The following is a 25226-nucleotide window of genomic DNA, read 5'->3' on the forward strand; positions in this document are numbered from 1 at the left end:
TAACACTATATATGGGGTCCAATGACAATGACAATGACAAAGATTTTATTCTCGTAAACATACAAACAGTAGTGTAGAGAATATATAAACAGGACATATACATGTACATGTAAACAGCATTAACAATGAAATAGTGCAGTACATATTACACATCTACTAGAATATACATATATAATATACTGGTTATATTAATGAACTGAATTAAGTCTGTCTTGTATAATAATTATAAATTTTATAAGTGAAATAAGTTCATTGTTAACTACATAATTAAAAAGAGTTTCAAATTTAAAAGTATTTGGTCTTTCATAATAATATCTAGACATAAATTTCTTTCTATTGGATACTAAATGATCATCAGTACAGTTAAATAAATAATGGAACTCATCTCCAATTTCGTTTAAGTTACACATGTTACAAAATCGTTGTTGTCTTGGTATATTAATCCATCTGCCACATTCAACCGCTAGTTTTACATTACATGTTCTAAATTTACAATAAGCCTTCGCCAGACGTGGAGGAAGAACAATCAAATAGTTTTCAAAAATCATATCATGCTTATAAATTCTATAATTGGTACCTTTCGGAGAGTTGAAAACATCATTTTTCCAACTATATATAAAATTACTTTTGAGGGCATGGAAAATAACTTTTTTCAAACAATGTGAACTAGTGAATTCCCTTCTCTCGAAAACATTGACAAGATTACATTCTTCAAAAAGATACTTTTAATACATTTTAACCACTGTGTATTATAATTATTAGTAATCTGGAACAGTTTAAAATTAAGCTTGATATGTGATGATTCTATCATCCTTGCCCAATAGCCAATCATGCGAACTTTAATACTGATAGATAATGGGAATCTACCAAGTTCCCCGTATACCATGAAGTTGGGTGTTGATGTTTTCAACTTAAGAATATGTTTACAAAATTTAAGGTGGAGACGTTCTAAAAGTTTATAATCACAAAATCCCCAAACCTCACAACCGTATAATAGGTTTTATAGCTTTATCAAAAATATCTAAATTACAATCAATAGATAGATTATGACTCCTACATTTAGCAATGGCACCATACATCGCTTTTATACCCTTTTCATATAATTTCTTAACATTAAACTGCGTGAAGCCATTTTTGGTGAAATAAACACCAAGATATTTGAAATTTTTCACAATTTCCACGTTGTTACCATTAAAAGTGAACCTTATATCTCGAGATAGATTCCCTCTACCAAAAACCATAACTTTCGTCTTATCGATGTTAACTTTAAGGTGCCATAGCTTGGAATAATTATAAAATACATTAAGTTGCTTTTGTAAATCTTCAGCAGAGTCTGCAAGTAATATAGTATCGTCAGCATACAGTAAGACATACAATTTAAGGTAAACTTGTAATTCATTCTCAAGTTTCCCAGATAAAGCTGACAAACCTTTACAATCATGTGATTTTAAAAAATCTTCTAAATCGTTTAAAAATATTGAAAATAAAAATGGGGATAAGTTTTCTCCTTGTCTCACTCCAGAGTTACAATTAAATATGTTAGAAACTGATTTACCTTTAACGACATTAGCTTTAATGTCATTATACATATTTAATATTACATTAAAACACTTTCCATTTATACCACTTGATATTAATTTGTTCCATAGACCTAATCTCCAGACACTGTCAAAGGCTTTTTCGAAATCTATAAAAGCACAATACATACATTGTTTAAATTGCTTTGACAGCTCAATTAAAGAATATAACGAAAATATGTGATCTAAGGTAGAGTATTGCTTTCGAAATCCGGCTTGGTTTTCAAGTATAAGTTCAATGCTATTGGCATAGTTATTTAGTCTTTCATTAATGATAGTAGTAAATAGTTTACCCAAACAACTAACAAGAGTGATAGGTATATAGCTAGCATGCCGTGACGGCTAATTATTGTTTGATTATTTTAACGTCCTATTAACAGCCAGTAATTAGTACATTAACGTGTACCAGTCTAAACACCGTGTGGTTTTGTTTCAAATAATATCAATAATATAGATACATTGTATGTAATATATAGTATACAGTCCATGAAAAGAATTACTAAATTGTATTAGACAATCTATTATTGAATAATACGACGAGTATGTTATAGTTGCACCATCAATCTCTATACAATATAACACAGTTCAGTTATTTTAGTTATTATGGAGGTTATTTATCAATAATTCAATCTTGCTTTGGCTTAAAAATTTACTATATCAGTCCATATAGGAAAATATAGCGTCGCCGTTTGTTACGTTGCTTCTGATTGGCTGAGATTATGGCGTAATGATTTCATAGACAAACGAGTCCCAAAATGAATTTTGAATATTGAAGAGATTACCTTTAGTAAATTGAATTATAAGGATTAATTTGAATGGATTTTTTTTATGTTATGAACATAATAAAATCTATTCAAGTTAATCCTTAGAGAGCGTTACGGATGACAGAAACATACATTGTAGATCAGACCATGAAGCCAAATCGTGATCTACAGTGTAATATAGCTATTTTAAAATGATTTCTGCAGGTAACGTTATATATCCATCTAAACATACATAAGACATAAACACTAACAGTTTTAAAGTACATAATTTCTGTGTTGTAACTAAATATTTATAAAGTATTTGAATAAGTCATTTGAATGTTTTTTACAGCTTAATTCATCAAACCTTACTAAGTATGGTTTTCACTAGATTAATGAAGAAAAAATAACATGTCAAAATTTTCGCCCAGTTACGGCTCGTATAACTTTAAACATGTAGAAAATACATGCTAATTAGTAATTTGTGATGTGGGACGAAAGAGTTTTACGTACCGAGATTGGGGTCGAATCGTCTTTGCAGATTACTAACTCTGGGTCGTCTCCCTTGCAGGAAGCAACTCATGACAGTGCGTCATTCCAAAACAAGACGAACAATAACAGGGTTGGAGTAACTGTGAGCCAGGATGGCAGCTACAGACCAGCAAGCACAGTCCAGTCGCAGAAATCAGGTATATTATTATGTACAGCAAGGATACTGCTGAATTAATGCATAATTATGTTAGATAGTGTAACAGGAGAGGAGAAAATGTAACAGCGGCCAGACCGGGATTCGAACCCGGGACCTCCGAACACTAGGCCTTGCCGAATGCTCTTACCGCTGGGCTACCAGCTGGTCACTGATCCCGCTACACTAGCAATGGGTGGGACGTCGACGTTCGAATGAATTGTAACAACCATATTTTATAAGTTACCAGTGTACTTTAACTACAATAATGTACATATTGTACAGAGATGCAGTAGGTCTAGCATTACCCTAAAGTATATAAAGTTAGGTCCTAAATTAAGTCTATTTAAGTCTTTGATTTTTCCAGCGTGCAAAGTACCCCTGATTGTATTAAGCAGTTAAGGACAAACTGCTGGACCAAACATATAATGTAGTTTTTGGGGTCCTGATCCTGTAAATTAGAAAATGAATACTGTACGAATATTTGTTGACCCTTCAGCAGGTCGGGGAAACTTCCAACATGCGTATTATATGCAAACTAGCCTATTATAGCGCAATTGGAGTATGGATTTGTTGAATTGCTGAAATCTCAACTTTTGCTATACTTAAAAAATTGCATTAATATATGCCAAAATAAAGTACAATTTATAATTTGTGCAGTAGAAGCTTTTGTTACTTCAGAATTTTTTTCACAAGGTAAAATGCATCTATTTTTTGGGGAAAATGTCATTTTAAAGCATTTTTATCTATTTTTAATAACAAATCCAAACTCAAATATGGGGGTCGAGATCTCAAAACGACATGGGTAAAGTACAATTTATCGTCGATTAGTCTAATCTTACGATGATTATGACATTACGAAATTCAAGTCAAATGATGATGTCATAATCACAGGATGGCGGCACTAATCGATTAATAATGGAGATACAATTCTGGTTTGCCAGAGTAACTTCCCTTTCCTTCCTTACTTTCCTACTTATGTCTTCAGGTCAGTTTACTATAGTTAATGATCTATGTACAGGTGATGGTAGGAGAACTACCCAAGGATTTCCTACATATGTCTTCAGGTCAGTTTACTATAGTCAATGATCTATGTACAGGTGATGGTAGGAGAACTACCCAAGGATTTCCTACGTATGTCTTCAGGTCAGTTTACTATAGTCAATGATCTATCTATGTACAGGTGATGGTAGGAGAACTACCGGAGGATTTCCTACATATGTCTTCAGGTCAGTTTACTATAGTCAATGATCTATGTACAGGTGATGGTAGGAGAACTACCGGAGGATTTCCTACATATGTCTTCAGGTCAGTTTACTATAGTTAATGATCTATGTACAGGTGATGGTAGGAAAACTACCAGAGGATTTCCTACGTATGTATTCAGGTCAGTTTACTATAGTCAATGATCTATCAATGTACAGGTGATGGTAGGAGAACTACCGGAGGATTTCCTACGTATGTCTTCAGGTCAGTTTACTATAGTTAATGATCTATGTACAGGTGATGGTAGGAGAACTACCCGAGGATTTCCTACGTATGTCTTCAGGTCAGTTTACTATAGTTAATGATCTATGTACAGGTGATGGTAGGAGAACAACCCGAGGATTTCCTACATATGTCTTCAGGTCAGTTTACTATAGTTAATGATCTATGTACAGGTGATGGTAGGAGAACTACCCAAGGATTTCCTACGTATGTCTTCAGGTCAGTTTACTGTAGTCAATGATCTATGTACAGGTGATGGTAGGAGAACTACCGGAGGATTTCCTACATATGTCTTCAGGTCAGTTTACTATAGTCAATGATCTATGTACAGGTGATGGTAGGAGAACTACCGGAGGATTTCCTACATATGTCTTCAGGTCAGTTTACTATAGTCAATGATCTATGTACAGGTGATGGTAGGAGAACTACCGGAGGATTTCCTACATATGTCTTCAGGTCAGTTTACTGTAGTCAATGATCTATGTACAGGTGATGGTAGGAGAACTACCAGAGGATTTCCTACATATGTCTTCAGGTCAGTAGACTATAGTCAATGATCTATCTATGTACAGGTGATGGTAGGAGAACTACCGGAGGATTTCCTACATATGTCTTCAGGTCAGTTTACTATACTTAATGATCTATGTACAGGTGATGGTAGGAGAACTACCGGAGGATTTCCTACATATGTCTTCAGGTCAATTTTCTATAGTCAATGATCTATGTACAGGTGATGGTAGGAGAACTACCTGAGGATTTCCTACATATGTCTTCAGGTCAGTTTACTATAGTCAATGATCTATCTATGTACAGGTGATGGTAGGAGAACTACCGGAGGATTTCCTACGTATGTCTTCAGGTCAGTTTACTATAGTCAATGATCTATCTATGTACAGGTGATGGTAGGAGAACTACCGGAGGATTTCCTACGTATGTCTTCAGGTCAGTTTACTATAGTTAATGATCTATGTACAGGTGATGGTAGGAGAACTACCCGAGGATTTCCTACATATGTCTTCAGGTCAGTTTACTATAGTTAATGATCTATGTACAGGTGATGGTAGGAGAACTACCGGAGGATTTCCTACGTATGTCTTCAGGTCAGTTTACTATAGTCAATGATCTATGTACAGGTGATGGTAGGAGAACTACCGGAGGATTTCCTACATATGTCTTCAGGTCAGTTTACTATAGTCAATGATCTATGTACAGGTGATGGTAGGAGAACTACCGGAGGATTTCCTACGTATGTCTTCAGGTCAGTTTACTATAGTCAATGATCTATGTACAGGTGATGGTAGGAGAACTACCGGAGGATTTCCTACATATGTCTTCAGGTCAGTTTACTATAGTCAATGATCTATGTACAGGTGATGGTAGGAGAACTACCGGAGGATTTCCTACGTATATATGTCTTCAGGTCAGTATACTATATTCAATGATCTATCTATGTACAGGTGATGGTAGGAGAACTACCGGAGGATTTCTTACGTTTGTCTTCAGGTCAGTTTACTGTAGTCAATGATCTATGTACAGGTGATGGTAGGAGAACTACCCGAGGATTTCCTACATATGTCTTCAGGTCAGTTTACTATAGTCAATGATCTATGTACAGGTGATGGTAGGAGAACTACCCGAGGATTTCCTACATATGTCTTCAGGTCAGTTTACTATAGTTAATTATCTATGTACAGGTGATGGTAGGAAAACTACCAGAGGATTTCCTACGTATGTATTCAGGTCAGTTTACTATAGTCAATGATCTATCTATGTACAGGTGATGGTAGGAGAACTACCTGAGGATTTCCTACATATGTCTTCAGGTCAGTTTACTATAGTCAATGATCTATGTACAGGTGATGGTAGGAGAACTACCTGAGGATTTCCTACATATGTCTTCAGGTCAGTTTACTATAGTCAATGATCTATCTATGTACAGGTGATGGTAGGAGAACTACCTGAGGATTTCCTACATATGTCTTCAGGTCAATTTTCTATAGTCAATGATCTATGTACAGGTGATGGTAGGAGAACTACCCAAGGATTTCCTACATATGTCTTCAGGTCAGTTTACTATAGTCAATGATCTATGTACAGGTGATGGTAGGAAAACTACCAGAGGATTTCCTACGTATGTCTTCAGGTCAGTTTACTATAGTCAATGATCTATATGTACAGGTGATGGTAGGAGAACTACCGGAGGATTTCCTACATACCGTATGTCTTCAGGTCAGTTTACTATAGTCAATGATCTATCTATGTACAGGTGATGGTAGGAGAACTACCTGAGGATTTCCTACATATGTCTTCAGGTCAGTTTACTATAGTCAATGATCTATGTACAGGTGATGGTAGGAGAACTACCCAAGGATTTCCTACATATGTCTTCAGGTCAGTTTACTATAGTCAATGATCTATGTACAGGTGATGGTAGGAGAACTACCCAAGGATTTCCTACATATGTCTTCAGGTCAGTTTACTATAGTCAATGATCTATCTATGTACAGGTGATGGTAGGAGAACTACCTGAGGATTTCCTACATATGTCTTCAGGTCAGTTTACTATAGTCAATGATCTATCTATGTACAGGTGATGGTAGGAGAACTACCTGAGGATTTCCTACATATGTCTTCAGGTCAGTTTACTATAGTCAATGATCTATGTACAGGTGATGGTAGGAGAACTACCTGAGGATTTCCTACATATGTCTTCAGGTCAGTTTACTATAGTCAATGATCTATGTACAGGTGATGGTAGGAGAACTACCGGAGGATTTCCTACGTATATATGTCTTCAGGTCAGTTTACTATAGTTAATGATCTATGTACAGGTGATGGTAGGAGAACTACCTGAGGATTTCCTACATATGTCTTCAGGTCAGTTTACTATAGTCAATGATCTATCTATGTACAGGTGATGGTAGGAGAACTACCTGAGGATTTCCTACATATGTCTTCAGGTCAGTTTACTATAGTTAATGATCTATGTACAGGTGATGGTAGGAAAACTACCAGAGGATTTCCTACGTATGTATTCAGGTCAGTTTACTATAGTCAATGATCTATGTACAGGTGATGGTAGGAGAACTACCAGAGGATTTCCTACATATGTCTTCAGGTCAGTTTACTATAGTTAATGATCTATGTACATGTGATGGTAGGAGAACTACCTGAGGATTTCCTACATATGTCTTCAGGTCAGTTTACTATAGTCAATGATCTATCAATGTACAGGTGATGGTAGGAGAACTACCGGAGGATTTCCTACATACCGTATGTCTTCAGGTCAGTTTACTATAGTCAATGATCTATCTATGTACAGGTGATGGTAGGAGAACTACCCGAGGATTTCCTACATATGTCTTCAGGTCAGTTTACTATAGTTAATGATCTATGTACATGTGATGGTAGGAGAACTACCTGAGGATTTCCTACATATGTCTTCAGGTCAGTTTACTATAGTCAATGATCTATCTATGTACAGGTGATGGTAGGAGAACTACCGGAGGATTTCCTACATACCGTATGTCTTCAGGTCAGTTTACTATAGTCAATGATCGATCTATGTACAGGTGATGGTAGGAGAACTACCCGAGGATTACCTATGTATGTCTTCAGGTCAGTTTACTATAGTCAATGATCTATCTACGTACAGGTGATGGTGGGAGAACTACCGGAGGATTTCCTACATATGTCTTCAGGTCAGTTTACTATAGTTAATGATCTATGTACAGGTGATGGTAGGAGAACTACCCAAGGATTTCCTATGTATGTCTTCAGGTCAGTTTACTTATAGTCAATGATGATCTATGTACAGGTGATGGTAGGAGAACTACCGAGGATTTCCTACATATGTCTTCAGGTCAGTTTACTATAGTTAATGATCTATGTACAGGTGATGGTAGGAGAACTACCCAAGGATTTCCTATGTATGTCTTCAGGTCAGTTTACTATAGTCAATGATCTATCTATGTACAGGTGATGGTAGGAGAACTACCTGAGGATTTCCTACATATGTCTTCAGGTCAGTTTACTATAGTCAATGATCTATGTACAGGTGATGGTAGGAGAACTACCGAGGATTTCCTACGTATGTCTTCAGGTCAGTTTACTATAGTCAATGATCTATGTACAGGTGATGGTAGGAGAACTACCGGAGGATTTCCTACATATGTCTTCAGGTCAGTTTACTATAGTCATGAATGATCTATGTACAGGTGATGGTAGGAGAACTACCGGAGGATTTCCTACATATGTCTTCAGGTCAGTTTACTATAGTCAATGATCTATGTACAGGTGATGGTAGGAGAACTACCTGAGGATTTCCTACATATGTCTTCAGGTCAGTTTACTATAGTCAATGATCTATCTATGTACAGGTGATGGTAGGAGAACTACCGGAGGATTTCCTACGTATGTCTTCAGGTCAGTTTACTATAGTCAATGATCTATGTACAGGTGATGGTAGGAGAACTACCGGAGGATTTCCTACATATGTCTTCAGGTCAGTTTACTATAGTCAATGATCTATGTACAGGTGATGGTAGGAGAACTACCGGAGGATTTCCTACATATGTCTTCAGGTCAGTTTTACTATAGTCAATGATCTATGTACAGGTGATGGTAGGGAAACTACCAGAGGATTTCCTACGTATGTCTTCAGGTCAGTTTACTATAGTCAATGATCTATCTATGTACAGGTGATGGTAGGAGAACTACCGAGGATTTCCTACATATGTCTTCAGGTCAGTTTACTATAGTAATGATCTATGTACAGGTGATGGTAGGAGAACTACCAGGATTTCCTACTATGTCTTCAGGTCAGTTTACTATAGTCAATGATCTATGTACAGGTGATGGTAGGAGAACTACCGAGGATTTTACATGTCTTCAGGTCAGTTTACTATAGTCAATGATCATCATGTACAGGTGATGGTAGGAGAACTACCAGAGGATTTCCTACGTATGTCTTCAGGTCAGTTTACTATAGTCAATGATCTATCTATGTACAGGTGATGGTAGGAGAACTACCTGAGGATTTCCTACATATGTCTTCAGGTCAATTTTCTATAGTCAATGATCTATGTACAGGTGATGGTAGGAGAACTACCAGAGGATTTCCTACATATGTCTTCAGGTCAGTTTACTATAGTCAATGATCTATCTATGTACAGGTGATGGTAGGAGATGGGAGAACTACCGGAGGATTTCCTACATACCGTATGTCTTCAGGTCAGTTTACTATAGTCAATGATCTATCTATGTACAGGTGATGGTAGGAGAACTACCCGAGGATTTCCTACATATGTCTTCAGGTCAGTTTACTATAGTCAATGATCTATGTACAGGTGATGGTAGGAGAACTACCTGAGGATTTCCTACATATGTCTTCAGGTCAGTTTACTATAGTCAATGATCTATGTACAGGTGATGGTAGGAGAACTACCTGAGGATTTCCTACATATGTCTTCAGGTCAGTTTACTATAGTCAATGATCTATGTACAGGTGATGGTAGGAAAACTACCAGAGGATTTCCTACGTATATATGTCTTCAGGTCAGTTTACTATAGTCAATGATCTATCAATGTACAGGTGATGGTAGGAGAACTACCGGAGGATTTCCTACATACCGTATGTCTTCAGGTCAGTTTACTATAGTCAATGATCGATCTATGTACAGGTGATGGTAGGAGAACTACCCGAGGATTACCTATGTATGTCTTCAGGTCAGTTTACTATAGTCAATGATCTATCTATGTACAGGTGATGGTAGGAGAACTACCGGAGGATTTCCTACATATGTCTTCAGGTCAGTTTACTATAGTTAATGATCTATGTACAGGTGATGGTAGGAGAACTACCTGAGGATTTCCTACGTATGTCTTCAGGTCAGTTTACTATAGTCAATGATCTATCTATGTACAGGTGATGGTAGGAGAACTACCTGAGGATTTCCTACATATGTCTTCAGGTCAATTTTCTATAGTCAATGATCTATGTAAAGGTGATGGTAGGAGAACTACCCAAGGATTTCCTACATATGTCTTCAGGTCAGTTTACTATAGTCAATGATATATCTATGTACAGGTGATGGTAGGAGAACTACCCAAGGATTTCCTACATATGTCTTCAGGTCAGTTTACTATAGTCAATGATCTATGTACAGGTGATGGTAGGAGAACTACCCAAGGATTTCCTACATATGTCTTCAGGTCAGTTTACTATAGTCAATGATCTATCTATGTACAGGTGATGGTAGGAGAACTACCGGAGGATTTCCTACATATGTCTTCAGGTCAGTTTACTATAGTCAATGATCTATGTACAGGTGATGGTAGGAGAACTACCTGAGGATTTCCTACATATGTCTTCAGGTCAGTTTACTATAGTCAATGATCTATGTACAGGTGATGGTAGGAGAACTACCGGAGGATTTCCTACATATGTCTTCAGGTCAGTTTACTATAGTCAATGATCTATGTACAGGTGATGGTAGGAGAACTACCCAAGGATTTCCTATGTATGTCTTCAGGTCAGTTTACTATAGTCAATGATCTATCTATGTACAGGTGATGGTAGGAGAACTACCTGAGGATTTCCTACATATGTCTTCAGGTCAATTTTCTATAGTCAATGATCTATGTAAAGGTGATGGTAGGAGAACTACCCAAGGATTTCCTACATATGTCTTCAGGTCAGTTTACTATAGTCAATGATATATCTATGTACAGGTGATGGTAGGAGAACTACCTGAGGATTTCCTACATATGTCTTCAGGTCAATTTTCTATAGTCAATGATCTATGTACAGGTGATGGTAGGAGAACTACGAGGATTTTCCTACATATGTCTTCAGGTCAGTTTACTATAGTCAATGATCTATGTACAGGTGATGGTAGGAGAACTACCGGAGGATTTCCTACATATGTCTTCAGGTCAGTTTACTATAGTCAATGATCTATGTACAGGTGATGGTAGGAGAACTACCTGAGGATTTCCTACATATGTCTTCAGGTCAGTTTACTATAGTCAATGATCTATGTACAGGTGATGGTAGGAGAACTACCGAGGATTTCCTACATATGTCTTCAGGTCAGTTTACTATAGTCAATGATCTATGTACAGGTGATGGTAGGAGAACTACCGAGGATTTCCTACGTATGTCTTCAGGTCAGTTTACTATAGTCAATGATCTATCTATGTACAGGTGATGGTAGGAGAACTACCGAGGATTTCCTACATATGTCTTCAGGTCAGTTTACTATAGTCAAATGATCTATGTACAGGTGATGGTAGGAGAACTACCCAAGGATTTCCTACATATGTCTTCAGGTCAGTTTACTATAGTCAATGATCTATGTACAGGTGATGGTAGGAGAACTACCAGAGGATTTCCTACATATGTCTTCAGGTCAGTTTACTATAGTCAATGATCTATCTATGTACAGGTGATGGTAGGAGAACTACCTGAGGATTTCCTACATATGTCTTCAGGTCAATTTTCTATAGTCAATGATCTATGTAAAGGTGATGGTACTACATATGTCTTCAGGTCAGTTTACTATAGTCAATGATCTATGTACAGGTGATGGTAGGAGAACTACCTGAGGATTTCCTACATATGTCTTCAGGTCAGTTTACTATAGTCAATGATCTATCTATGTACAGGTGATGGTAGGAGAACTACCCAAGGATTTCCTACATATGTCTTCAGGTCAGTTTACTATAGTCAATGATCTATGTACAGGTGATGGTAGGAGAACTACCTGAGGATTTCCTACATATGTCTTCAGGTCAATTTTCTATAGTCAATGATCTATGTACAGGTGATGGTAGGAGAACTACCCGAGGATTTCCTACATATGTCTTCAGGTCAGTTTACTATAGTCAATGATCTATCTATGTACAGGTGATGGTAGGAGAACTACCGAGGATTTCCTACTATGTCTTCAGGTCAGTTTACTATAGTCAATGATCTATGTACAGGTGATGGTAGGAAAACTACCGGAGGATTTCCTACGTATGTCTTCAGGTCAGTTTACTATAGTCAATGATCTATCTATGTACAGGTGATGGTAGGAGAACTACCTGAGGATTTCCTACATATGTCTTCAGGTCAGTTTACTATAGTCAATGATCTATGTACAGGTGATGGTAGGAGAACTACCCAAGGATTTCCTACATATGTCTTCAGGTCAGTTTACTATAGTCAATGATATATCTATGTACAGGTGATGGTAGGAGAACTACCTGAGGATTTCCTACATATGTCTTCAGGTCAGTTTACTATAGTCAATGATCTATCTATGTACAGGTGATGGTAGGAGAACTACCTGAGGATTTCCTACATATATGTCTTCAGGTCAGTTTACTATAGTCAATGATCTATGTACAGGTGATGGTAGGAGAACTACCTGAGGATTTCCTACGTATGTCTTCAGGTCAGTTTACTATAGTCAATGATCTATGTACAGGTGATGGTAGGAGAACTACCTGAGGATTTCCTACATATGTCTTCAGGTCAGTTTACTATAGTCAATGATAGTACAGGTGATCTATGTACAGGTGATGGTAGGAGAACTACCGAGGATTTCCTACATATGTCTTCAGGTCAGTTTACTATAGTCAATGATCTATGTACAGGTGATGGTAGGAGAACTACCGAGGATTTCCTACATATGTCTTCAGGTCAGTTTACTATAGTCAATGATCTATGTACAGGTGATGGTAGGAGAACTACCGAGGATTTCCTACATATGTCTTCAGGTCAGTTTACTATAGTCAATGATCTATGTACAGGTGATGGTAGGAGAACTACCGAGGATTTCCTACATATGTCTTCAGGTCAGTTTACTATAGTCAATGATCTATGTACAGGTGATGGTAGGAGAACTAGTCCCAAGGATTTCCTACGGATATGTCTTCAGGTCAGTTTACTATAGTCAATAATGATCTATGTACAGGTGATGGTAGGAGAACTACCGGAGGATTTCCTACGTATGTCTTCAGGTCAGTTTACTATAGTCAATGATCTATGTACAGGTGATGGTAGGAGAACTACCAGAGGATTTCCTACGTATGTCTTCAGGTCAGTTTACTATAGTCAATGATCTATGTACAGGTGATGGTAGGAGAACTACCGGAGGATTTCCTACATATGTCTTCAGGTCAGTTTACTATAGTCAATGATCTATGTACAGGTGATGGTAGGAGAACTACCGGAGGATTTCCTACGTATGTCTTCAGGTCAGTTTACTATAGTCAATGATCTATGTACAGGTGATGGTAGAACTACCCAAGGATTTCCTACATATGTCTTCAGGTCAGTTTACTATAGTCAATGATCTATGTACAGGTGATGATAGGAGAACTACCGGAGGATTTCCTACGTATGTCTTCAGGTCAGTTTACTATAGTCAATGATCTATGTATGTACAGGTGATGGTAGGAGAACTACCTGAGCATTTCCTACATATGTCTTCAGGTCAGTTTACTATAGTCAATGATCTATGTACAGGTGATGGTAGGAGAACTACCGGAGGATTTCCTACATATGTCTTCAGGTCAGTTTACTGTAGTCAATGATCTATGTACAGGTGATGGTAGGAGAACTACCTGAGGATTTCCTACGTATGTCTTCAGGTCAGTTTACTATAGTCAATGATCTATGTACAGGTGATGGTAGGAGAACTACCTGAGCATTTCCTACATATGTCTTCAGGTCAGTTTACTATAGTCAATGATCTATCTATGTACAGGTGATGGTAGGAGAACTACCCAAGGATTTCCTACATATGTCTTCAGGTCAGTTTACTATAGTTAATGATCTATGTACAGGTGATGGTAGGAGAACTACCTGAGGATTTCCTACATATGTCTTCAGGTCAGTTTACTATAGTCAATGATCTATCTATGTACAGGTGATGGTAGGAGAACTACCGAGGATTTCCTACATATGTCTTCAGGTCAGTTTTACTATAGTCAATGATCTATCTATGTACAGGTGATGGTAGGAGAACTACCTGAGGATTTCCTACATATGTCTTCAGGTCAGTTTACTATAGTCAATGATCTATGTACAGGTGATGGTAGGAGAACTACCCGAGGATTTCCTACATATGTCTTCAGGTCAGTTTACTATAGTCAATGATCTATGTACAGGTGATGGTAGGAGAACTACCCGAGGATTTCCTACATATGTCTTCAGGTCAGTTTACTATAGTTAATGATCTATGTACAGGTGATGGTAGGAGAAAACTACCGGAGGATTTCCTACGTATGTCTTCAGGTCAGTTTACTATAGTCAATGATTATCTATGTACAGGTGATGGTAGGAGAACTACCCGAGGATTTCCTACATATGTCTTCAGGTCAGTTTACTATAGTCAATGATCTATGTACAGGTGATGGTAGGAGAACTACCCTGAGGATTTCCTACATATGTCTTCAGGTCAGTTTACTATAGTCAATGATCTATGTACAGGTGATGGTAGGAGAACTACCGAGGATTTCCTACATATGTCTTCAGGTCAGTTTACTATAGTCAATGATCTATGTACAGGTGATGGTAGGAGAACTACCCTGAGGATTTCCTACATATGTCTTCAGGTCAGTTTACTATAGTCAATGATCTATGTACAGGTGATGGTAGGAGAACTACCTGAGGATTTCCTACATATGTCTTCAGGTCAGTTTACTATAGTCAATGATCTATCTATGTACAGGTGATGGTAGGAGAACTACCCAGGAGGATTTTCCTACATATGTCTTCAGGTCAGTTTACTATAGTCAATGATCTATGTACAGGTGATGGTAGGAGAACTACCTATGAGGATTTCCTACATATGTCTTCAGGTCAGTTTACTATAGATTCCAAATGATCGTTTACGTCAATGAATGTACAGGTGATGGTAGGAGAACTACCCGGAGGATTTCCTATAGTATGTCTTCAGGTCAGTTTACTATAGTCAATGATCTATCTATGTACAGGTGATGGTAGGAGAACTACCTGAGGATTTCCTACATATGTCTTCAGGTCAATTTTCTATAGTCAATGATCTATGTACAGGTGATGGTAGGAGAACTACCGGAGGATTTCCTACATATGTCTTCAGGTCAGTTTACTATAGTCAATGATCTATGTACAGGTGATGGTAGGAGAACTACCCAAGGATTTCCTACATATGTCTTCAGGTCAGTTTACTATAGTCAATGATCTATGTACAGGTGATGGTAGGAGAACTACCTGAGGATTTCCTACATATGTCTTCAGGTCAATTTACTGTAGTCAATGATCTATGTACAGGTGATGGTAGGAGAATAGGTGATTCAGGTTAGAACACTATGAGGAACAGTCGATACAGTATACTACTTCAGGTAAACACTACTTAGTCAATGACTACTTGTACAGGTGATGGTACAGACAATACAGGAGGATTTCAGGTAAACACATTTCAGTCAGTTTATACTATACTTTAATGACATCTAGGTACAGTGATGGTACATTTATAACTTAGTATTTCCTAAATATGTTACAGTAAGTATTATATAGTAAACATTTGTACAGTGATGTTAGTAGAATACCACATTTTACATATGTCTTGACAACTACAGTAAGATATGATACTATTTCAGGTATGGTAGGACACTACCAAGGATTTCCTACATATGATCAGGTCAGTTTATACTAATTGATCAGTACAGTGATATTATGACTCAGGTAATCCTAACACTTACATGTACATTGTGATGGTAGGGAGAATGTACTTCAGGTCATTTAGTACAGTCGTACATTGACTACTTCAGGAGAACTACATCAGGTAACAGATATTTACTACATCAACTTCTAGTAATGACACTCAGGTAACAGATCAGATTATACTACTTAATGACACTCATGTAACAGTGATGGTAAGATCAATATTTATACTACTTTTAGGTCAGTTTTTACTATCAGTCCAATGATCAACTATGTACAGGTGACTTTGGTACTATCAATTTCAGTAAGAACTACTCAGGTAACAGGATATTATCCTACAGTAGAACACTTCAGGTAACAGTATTACTATAGTCAATATCTACTTCAGGTACAGGTGATGGTAACAGAGTAATACATTTACTACTTCAGTATGATCACTCAGTTTTACAGTCAATGACTATAGTAAGTGATGGTAGAACTACCTCAGGATTTTATAGTATAGATACTTTAGGTAAACACATCATGTACAGTAATATGATACTAACTTAGGTATTTCCTACATCATGTACAGTAGGTCAGATCAACTATAGTAATGATCATTTACAGTAAGTATTAACTCAACTTCAGTAGTATGACATTCAGGTCAGTAAGTATAGATCAATGAGCTATCTACTTCAGGTATGGGTAGGAGAACTATTTACAGTATGTATTTTCAGTCAACTTAGTAGACACTCAATTACAGTAAGTATAGAACTAAACAACTTAGGATAATCAACTACATCATTATGATCTACTGTACAGTAAGTATGAATCAACTTAGTTAAGTCATTGATATTTCTGTTAGTACTGATCATACTTAATGTAATGACATTTTACAGTTCTCGTTATGATCAACTTATGTAATGACATTTACCACTAAGCTATTGATCAACTGAGTAAAGACTTTGATAGTAACTATGATCAAACGTTGTTATAGAGATTTTACAGTAAGTATGATCATACTTAGTAACTGACATTTTACAGTAAGTATGATAAATTAGTAATGACATTTACAATACTTATGATCAACCTTGTATTGACATTTACAGTAAGTATGATCAAACTTCATATGATGACATTTACGCAGTAAGTATGATCATACTTTGTAATGACATTTACAGTAAGATATGATGCTAATTAATGATGAGCATTTACTAGTAAGTTTGATCTACTTAGTAATGACATTTACGTAAAGTATGATCATATACTTAGTAATGACATTTAAAGTAGTATGATGATCAACTTAGTGTAATGACCACTTTACAAGTAAGTATGATCAGACTTAGATAGATGACAACGTTTAGCAGTAAGTTGATCAAAACTTAGGTATTGTTTTTTCTTTACAGTAAATTATTTTTTTTTATTAGTAATGGCGATTAACAGTAAGTGTGATCAACTTTTAGTAATGACATTTACAGTAAGTATGATCAACTTAAGTAATTGACCATTTACTGTAAGTATGATCAACTTAGTAATGACATTTACTGAGTAGTATGATCAACTTAGTAATGACATATTACAGTAAGTATGATTCAACCCTTAGTAATGACATTTACAGTTAAGTATGATCAAATTGAAGTATGGACATTTACAGTTAAGTATGATCAACTTGTGTGTACATGATTGAATTTACAGTATGTTATTTATGATAGTTACCGTTTGATCAACTTGATGATGACATTTTCAGTAAGTGTGATCAACTTAGTAATGACATTTACTAGTAAGTATGATCAGAACATTTACAGTAGTAAGTTCAGACATTGTACAGTTACAGTATGATCATTGATCAGATTAAGTAATGACATTTACAGTAAGTATGATCGAGATTAGTAATCGACATTTACAGTTAGTTATGAATCAACTTAGTAATGACATTTACAGTAAGTATGACAACTAGTCATGAATTTATGAGTAGAGTATGAACAGTATACAGTAATGATGATCAACTGTAAGTATGTTTAGTAATGACAGATTACAGTAAGTATGATATCAACTTTAAGTAATGAAATTTACAGTAAGTATGATCATCTTAGCTAATGACAATTTACAGTAAGTATGATCAGATTAGTGTATGATTACAGTAAGTCATGATCTTAGTCATCATGACATTTACAGTAATTTTTCAATCACTTAGTTAATGACTCATTTACAGTTAGTATGTATCAGAACTTAAATTATGGACATTGTACATGTAGTCATGATCAAAGTCTTTAGTAATGACATTTACTGTAAGTGTGATCAGAGTAGTAGTGACATTTACAGTAAGTATGATCGATTGTCAATGACTTTTAGTATTGTGACATTTACACGTAAGTATGATCAACTTAAAGTATGATAATCTTAGTGACTGATCTTACAGTAAGTATGATCAACTTTAATTGAAGTAGACATTTTCAGTAAGTATGATCAACTTGTTGATGACATTTACTAGTAAGTGTGATCAACCTTAGTAATGAATTTACAGTAAGTTTTATGATCAACTTAGTTTATGACATTTACGAGGTATGGATGAATCAACTTAGTATGATTTACAGAAGTATGATAACTTAATGATGACATTTACTCAGTAAGTATGATCAATCTTTGTTATGACAGTTACAGTAAGTATGTATCAACTTTATTATGCCATTTTACAGTATTTGATCATCAAACTTAGTAATTGACATTTACAGTATGTTTGATATCACTTAATTATGGACAGTTTACAGTAAGTATGATCAACTTAGTACATGACATTTACAGTAAATTGTATGATAGTATTAGTAATGACATTTACAGTAAGTATGATAAACTTAGTAATGACATTTAACAGTGAAGTATTGATCAACTTAGTAATGACATTTACAGTTAATATTTGATTCAACTTGATAATGACATTTATTGTAAGTAGTAGATTCAACTTAGTAATGACATTTTACAGTAAGTATGATCAACATTTATGTATGACATTTTCTGTAAGTATGATCAACTTTATAGTAATGACATTTACAGTAAGTTATGATCAACTTAGTTATGAATATTTCCAGTAAGTTTTCAACCAGTTATGGACAGTTAAAGTAAGTATGATCAACTTAGTGATGACATTGTTAGATCAAAGTAAATATGATTGTTTAAATCAAAGTTAGATTAATGACATTTACAGTATGTATGATCAACTTTGTTATGGACATTTACAGTAAGTATGATCAAACTTAGTTATGATCAATTTACAGTAAGTATGATCAACTTAGTTTAGTAATGACATTTTACAGTAAGTGATGATCAACTTAGTAAATGAACCATTACAGTTAATTATGGATCAACTTAGTAATGACATTTACAAGTAAGTCATGTTTACGTAATGACTTCTAATTAGTACGTTCAGAAGTTGTATATGACCACTTTTCAGTAAATATGATCAACTTCAATGATGACATTTACCAGTAAGTTGATGTCAACTTAAAGTAATGACATTTTTTTCAATTAAGTTATGTTAAGATTAGGTGAATGACATTTACAGTAAGTATGATCAGACTTAGTAATGACATTTACAGTAAGTATGATCAACTTAGTAATGACATTTACAGTAAGTGATGGCATTGTGATAGTTTACATGACATTTATTTTCAGTAAGTGATGTTTCAACTTAGTAATGACATTTACAGTAAAGTATGATCAACTTAGTAATGACATTTACAGTAAGTATGATCAACTTAGTAATGACATTTACAGTAAGTATGATCAACTTAGTAATGACATTTACAGTAAGTATGATCAACTTAGTAATGACATTTACAGTAAGTATGATCAACTTAGTAATGACATTTACAGTAAGTAGTTATGATCTCAACCTTAGTAATGTACATTTGACAGTAAGTGTGAATGATGACATTTACAGTATGTATGATCACTTTTAGTAATGACATTTAACAGTAAGTGTGATCAACATTCAACTTAATGATGACATTTACAGTAAGTAGATGATTCAACTTAGTAATGGACAATTTACAGTAAGTATGATCAACTTAGTAATGACATTTACAAGTAAGTACATGATCTCAACTTAATTGATGTGACATTTACAGTAGTAAGTTATGATCCAACTTAATCAGTAAATCGCAATTTTACAGTTTAAGTATGATCAAGATTAGTTGGATGACATTTAGTAGTCAACTTAATGATGAATTACAGAAGTTCAACTTAGTAATGACATTTACAGTAAGTATGGATCAGTAATGACTTACAGTAATGATCATAGTTGACAGTAAGTATGATCAACTTAGTAAATGACAGCTTACAGTAAGTATGCTTCACACCTAGTCATGACATTTACAGTAAGTATTGATCAAACTTAGTGATGACATTTACAGTAAGTATGATAATTAGTAATGACAACCAGTAGTAATGACATTTACAGTAGTAAGTATGAGTCCAACTTAGTATATGACAATTTACAGTAAGTATGATCAACTTAGTCATGACATTTACAGTAAGTATGATCAACTTAGTAATGACATTTACCCAGTAATGTATGATCAACTTTAGTATGACATTTACATGTAAGTATGGATCAAAACTTAGTAATGACATTTACAGTAAGTTATGATCATCAAACTTAGTATGATGACATTTTACAGTAAGTACTGATCAAACTTAGTATTGACATTTACAGTAAGTATGATCAACTTAGTAAATGACATTTAGAAGTAAGTCATGATCAACTTAGTCATGACATTTACAGTAAGTATGATCTACACTTACGTAATGACATTTTACAGTAAGTACTGATCAACTTAGTGTAATGACAGTTTTACAGGTAAGTAATGATCAACTTAGTAATGACATTTACAGTAAGTATGATCAACTTAGTAATGACATTTACAGTAAGTATGATCAACTTAGTAATGACATTTACAGTAAGTATGATCAACTTAGTAATGACATTTACAGTAAGTATGATCAACTTAGTAATGACATTTACAGTAAGTATGATCAACTTAGTAATGACATTTACAGTAAGTATGATCAACTTAGTAATGACATTTACAGTAAGTATGATCAACTTAGTAATGACATTTACAGTAAGTATGATCAACTTAGTAATTAATGACATTTACAGTAAGTGTGATCTAAATTAGTACATGATGTACAGTAAGTATGGATCTTTTGTAATGACATTTACAGTAAGTTTGATCAACTTAATGATGACATTTTACAGTAAGTATGATCTGATTAGTTATGTATTGAACAGGTAGAGTATGATCACTTAATGTATGTATTATGAATCAATGATCAACTTAGTAATGACATTTACAGTTAGTGAAGTATTAATGATCATAATAAGTATGTTAATGACATTTACAGTAAGTATGATCAACTTTAGTAATGACATTTACAGTAAGTATGATCAACTTAGTAATGACATTTACAGTAAGTATGATCAACTTAGTAATGACATTTACAGTAAGTATGATCAATTAGAAAAAAAAAAAAAAAAAAAAAAAAAAAATGAGTCACTTTTACAGTAAGTTATGAATCATTTGTACAGTTAGTTATTGAAATTTTTGACAGTAAGTATGATCAACTTAATAATGACATTTACAGTAAGTATGATCAACTTAGTAATGACATTTACAGTAAGTATGATCAGATTAGTAATGACATTTACAGTAAGTATGATCAACTTAGTAATGACATTTACAGTAAGTATGATCAACTTAGTAATGACATTTACAGTAAGTATGATCAACTTAGTTGTAATGTCATTTTACAGTAAGTATGATCAACTTAGTATGACATTTAATGTAACATTATGATTCAGTAATGAGCATTTACTGTATAGTCTATGATCAACTTAGTGATTGACATTTAACAGTATAATATGATCAACTTAGTAATGACATTTACAGTAAGTATGATCAACTTAGTAATGACATTTACAGTAAGTATGATCAGATTAGTAATGACATTTACAGTAAGTATGATCAACTTAGTAATGACATTTACAGTAAGTATGATCAACTTAGTAATGACATTTACAGTAAGTATGATCAACTTAGTAATGACATTTACAGTAAGTATGATCAACTTAGTAATGACATTTACAGTAAGTATGATCAACTTAGTAATGACATTTACAGTAAGTATGATCAACTTAGTAATGACATTTACAGTAAGTATGATCAACTTAGTAATGACATTTACAGTAAGTATGATCAATTAGTAATGACATTTACTGGTAAGTATGATCATACTTAGTAATGACATTTAAGTAAGTATATGATCAACTTAGTAATGACCATTTACAGTAAGTATGATATCACTTACTCAATGACTTAGTAAGTCATGACATTAGTAATGACATTTAAGTAATTATGATCAAATTAGTAATGGACATTTACAGTAAGTATTGATCAAATTAGTAATGACATTTACAGTAAGTATGAATATGATCAGACTTAGTAATGACATTTACAGTAAGTATGATCAACTTAGTAATGACATTTACAGTAAGTATGATCAACTTAGTAATGACATTTACAGTAAGTATGATCAACTTAATGATGACATTTACAGTAAGTATGATCAACTTAGTAATGACATTTACAGTAAGTATGATTCAACTTAGTAATGATTGACATTTACAGTAAGTATGATCAACTTTCAGTTATGTATTTACTGTAAGTATGATCAAACTTAGTAATGACATTTACAGTAAGTATGATCAACTTAATGATGACATTTACAGTAAGTATGATCAACTTAGTAATGACATTTACAGTAAGTATGATCAACTTAGTAATGACATTTACAGTAAGTATGATCAACTTAGTAATGACATTTACAGTAAGTATGATCAACTTAATGATGAACATTTACAAGTAAGTATGATCAACTTAGTAATGACATTTACAGATAAATTATGTTCAGTGTGATCAGCTTAGTAATGACATTTACACAGTAAGTATGATCAACTTTAATTAGTAATGACACTTTTTACAGTAAGTTTGATCAAACTTAATGAGTAATGTAGTATGTTACAAGTAAATATAGATCAGTATGATCAGATTAGTTAATGAAATTTACTCAGTATGTATGATCAACTTTAGTAATGACATTTACAGTTAAGGTAGATGATCAACTTAGTCATGAACATTTATTGTAAGTGGGATGATCAAACTTAGTAATGACATTTATAGTATGTAAGATTAACTTAGTAATGTCATTTACAGTAATTGATGCTCACAACTTAGTAATGTCATTTACATTAATTATGATTAACTTAGGTTATGACATCTTACAGTAATTATCCCCAATCTAGATCATATATCCATAATTATGGACAATATCCCCATCTAGATCAATCTCCATAAGAGACAATGTAAATCCCCATCTTAGTATCACCTCTATATAAGTAAGACAATATTACCCAGTTCGCTTAGATCCACCCTCTATAAGACAATGCCATACTGAATTATGTTTAATCTAGATTGTCTGTTGAATCTAATAAGAGACATTTATCCCCATCTGGTTTCACCGCTCCACTAAGAGAACAATAAGGGGAAATTCTCCTCAGCTCCTAATCAATATCCCCATTGCCTACCTCTATAAGCCTGTTGTAATATCCCCATCTAGATCACCCTGTAAGAGTAATATATCCCCACAGTAGAATCATTAAGGGACAATATCCCCATCTAGATCATCCTCCATAAGAGACAATATCCCCATTCTAGATCACCCTCTATAAGAGGACAATATCCCATATTGAGTCACACCCTCTATATAAGAAGGACAATATCCCCATCTAGATCACCCTCTATAAGAGACAATATCCCCATCTAGATCACCCTCTATAAGAGACAATATCCCCATCTAGATCACCCTCCATATGGGAGGGAACAATATCCCCATCTAGATCACCACTCTATAAGGGACAATATCCCCATCTAGATGCACACTACCTATCCGAGGAGACAATATCCCCATCTAGATCATCCTCCATAATGACACTGTCCCCATCTAGATCATCCTCCATAAGGGACATTATCCCCATCTAGAATCACCTCTCTATAAGTAGACAATATCCCCATCTAGATCACGCTCTCCTATGAGACATTATCCTCATATAGATCACCCTCCATAATGGTACAATATCCCCATCTATAATCACGATCTCCTAATAAGAGACAATATCCCCATCTAGATCACCCTCCATAAGGGACAATATCCCCATCTAGATCACCCTCTATAAGGAGACAATATCCCCATCTAGATCACCCCTATATAAGAGACAATATCCCCATCTAGATCACCCTCTATAAGAGACAATATCCCCATTCTAGATCACCCTCCATAAGAGACAATATCCCCCATCTAGATCACCCTCTATAAGGGACAATATCCCCTTCTAGATCACTCCTCTAATAAGGGACAATATCCCCATCTAGATCACAACTCTATAAGAGACAATATCCCCATCTTTCCCCATCACCCTCTATAAGAGACAATATTCCCCATCTAGATCACCCTCCATAAGAGACAATATATTCCCCCATCTAGATCATCGCTCTATAAGAGACAATATCATCTAGATCACTCATCTTATTTCACAATATCCCCCTCTTTAAACACGACAGAGACAATATCCCCATCTAGATCACCCTCTTATAAGAGACAATATCCCCCATCTAGATCACCCTCTATAAGAGACAATATCCCCATCTAGATCACCCTCTATAAGAGACAATAAGGGACAATATCCCTATCTAGATCACCCTCCATAAGGGACAATATCCCCATCTAGATCACCCTCTATAAGAGACAATATCCCCATCTAGATCACCCTCCATAAGGGACAATATCCCCATCTAGTTCACGCTCTATAAGAGACAATATCCCCATCTAGATCACCCTCCATAAGGGACAATATCCCCATCTAGATCACCCTCTAAAAGAGACAATATCCCCATCTAGATCACCCTCTATAAGGGACAATATCCCCATCTAGATCACCCTCC

At 35.0% G+C, this 25226-nt stretch overlaps 1 long non-coding RNA gene across 1 annotated transcript; it reads left to right on the forward strand.

Moving 5' to 3' along the window:
- Window positions 1–2413: 2413 nt before the first annotated feature.
- LOC138307635 (uncharacterized) lies at window positions 2414–10387 on the forward strand. Its single transcript, XR_011206026.1, has 3 exons — window positions 2414–2545; window positions 2892–3009; window positions 10337–10387. It is a non-coding gene; the product is annotated as an uncharacterized lncRNA (long non-coding RNA).
- Window positions 10388–25226: the final 14839 nt, after the last annotated feature.

This window comes from Argopecten irradians, chromosome 1 (genome assembly GCF_041381155.1).
Source record: "Argopecten irradians isolate NY chromosome 1, Ai_NY, whole genome shotgun sequence".
NCBI classification, from domain to species: domain Eukaryota; kingdom Metazoa; phylum Mollusca; class Bivalvia; order Pectinida; family Pectinidae; genus Argopecten; species Argopecten irradians.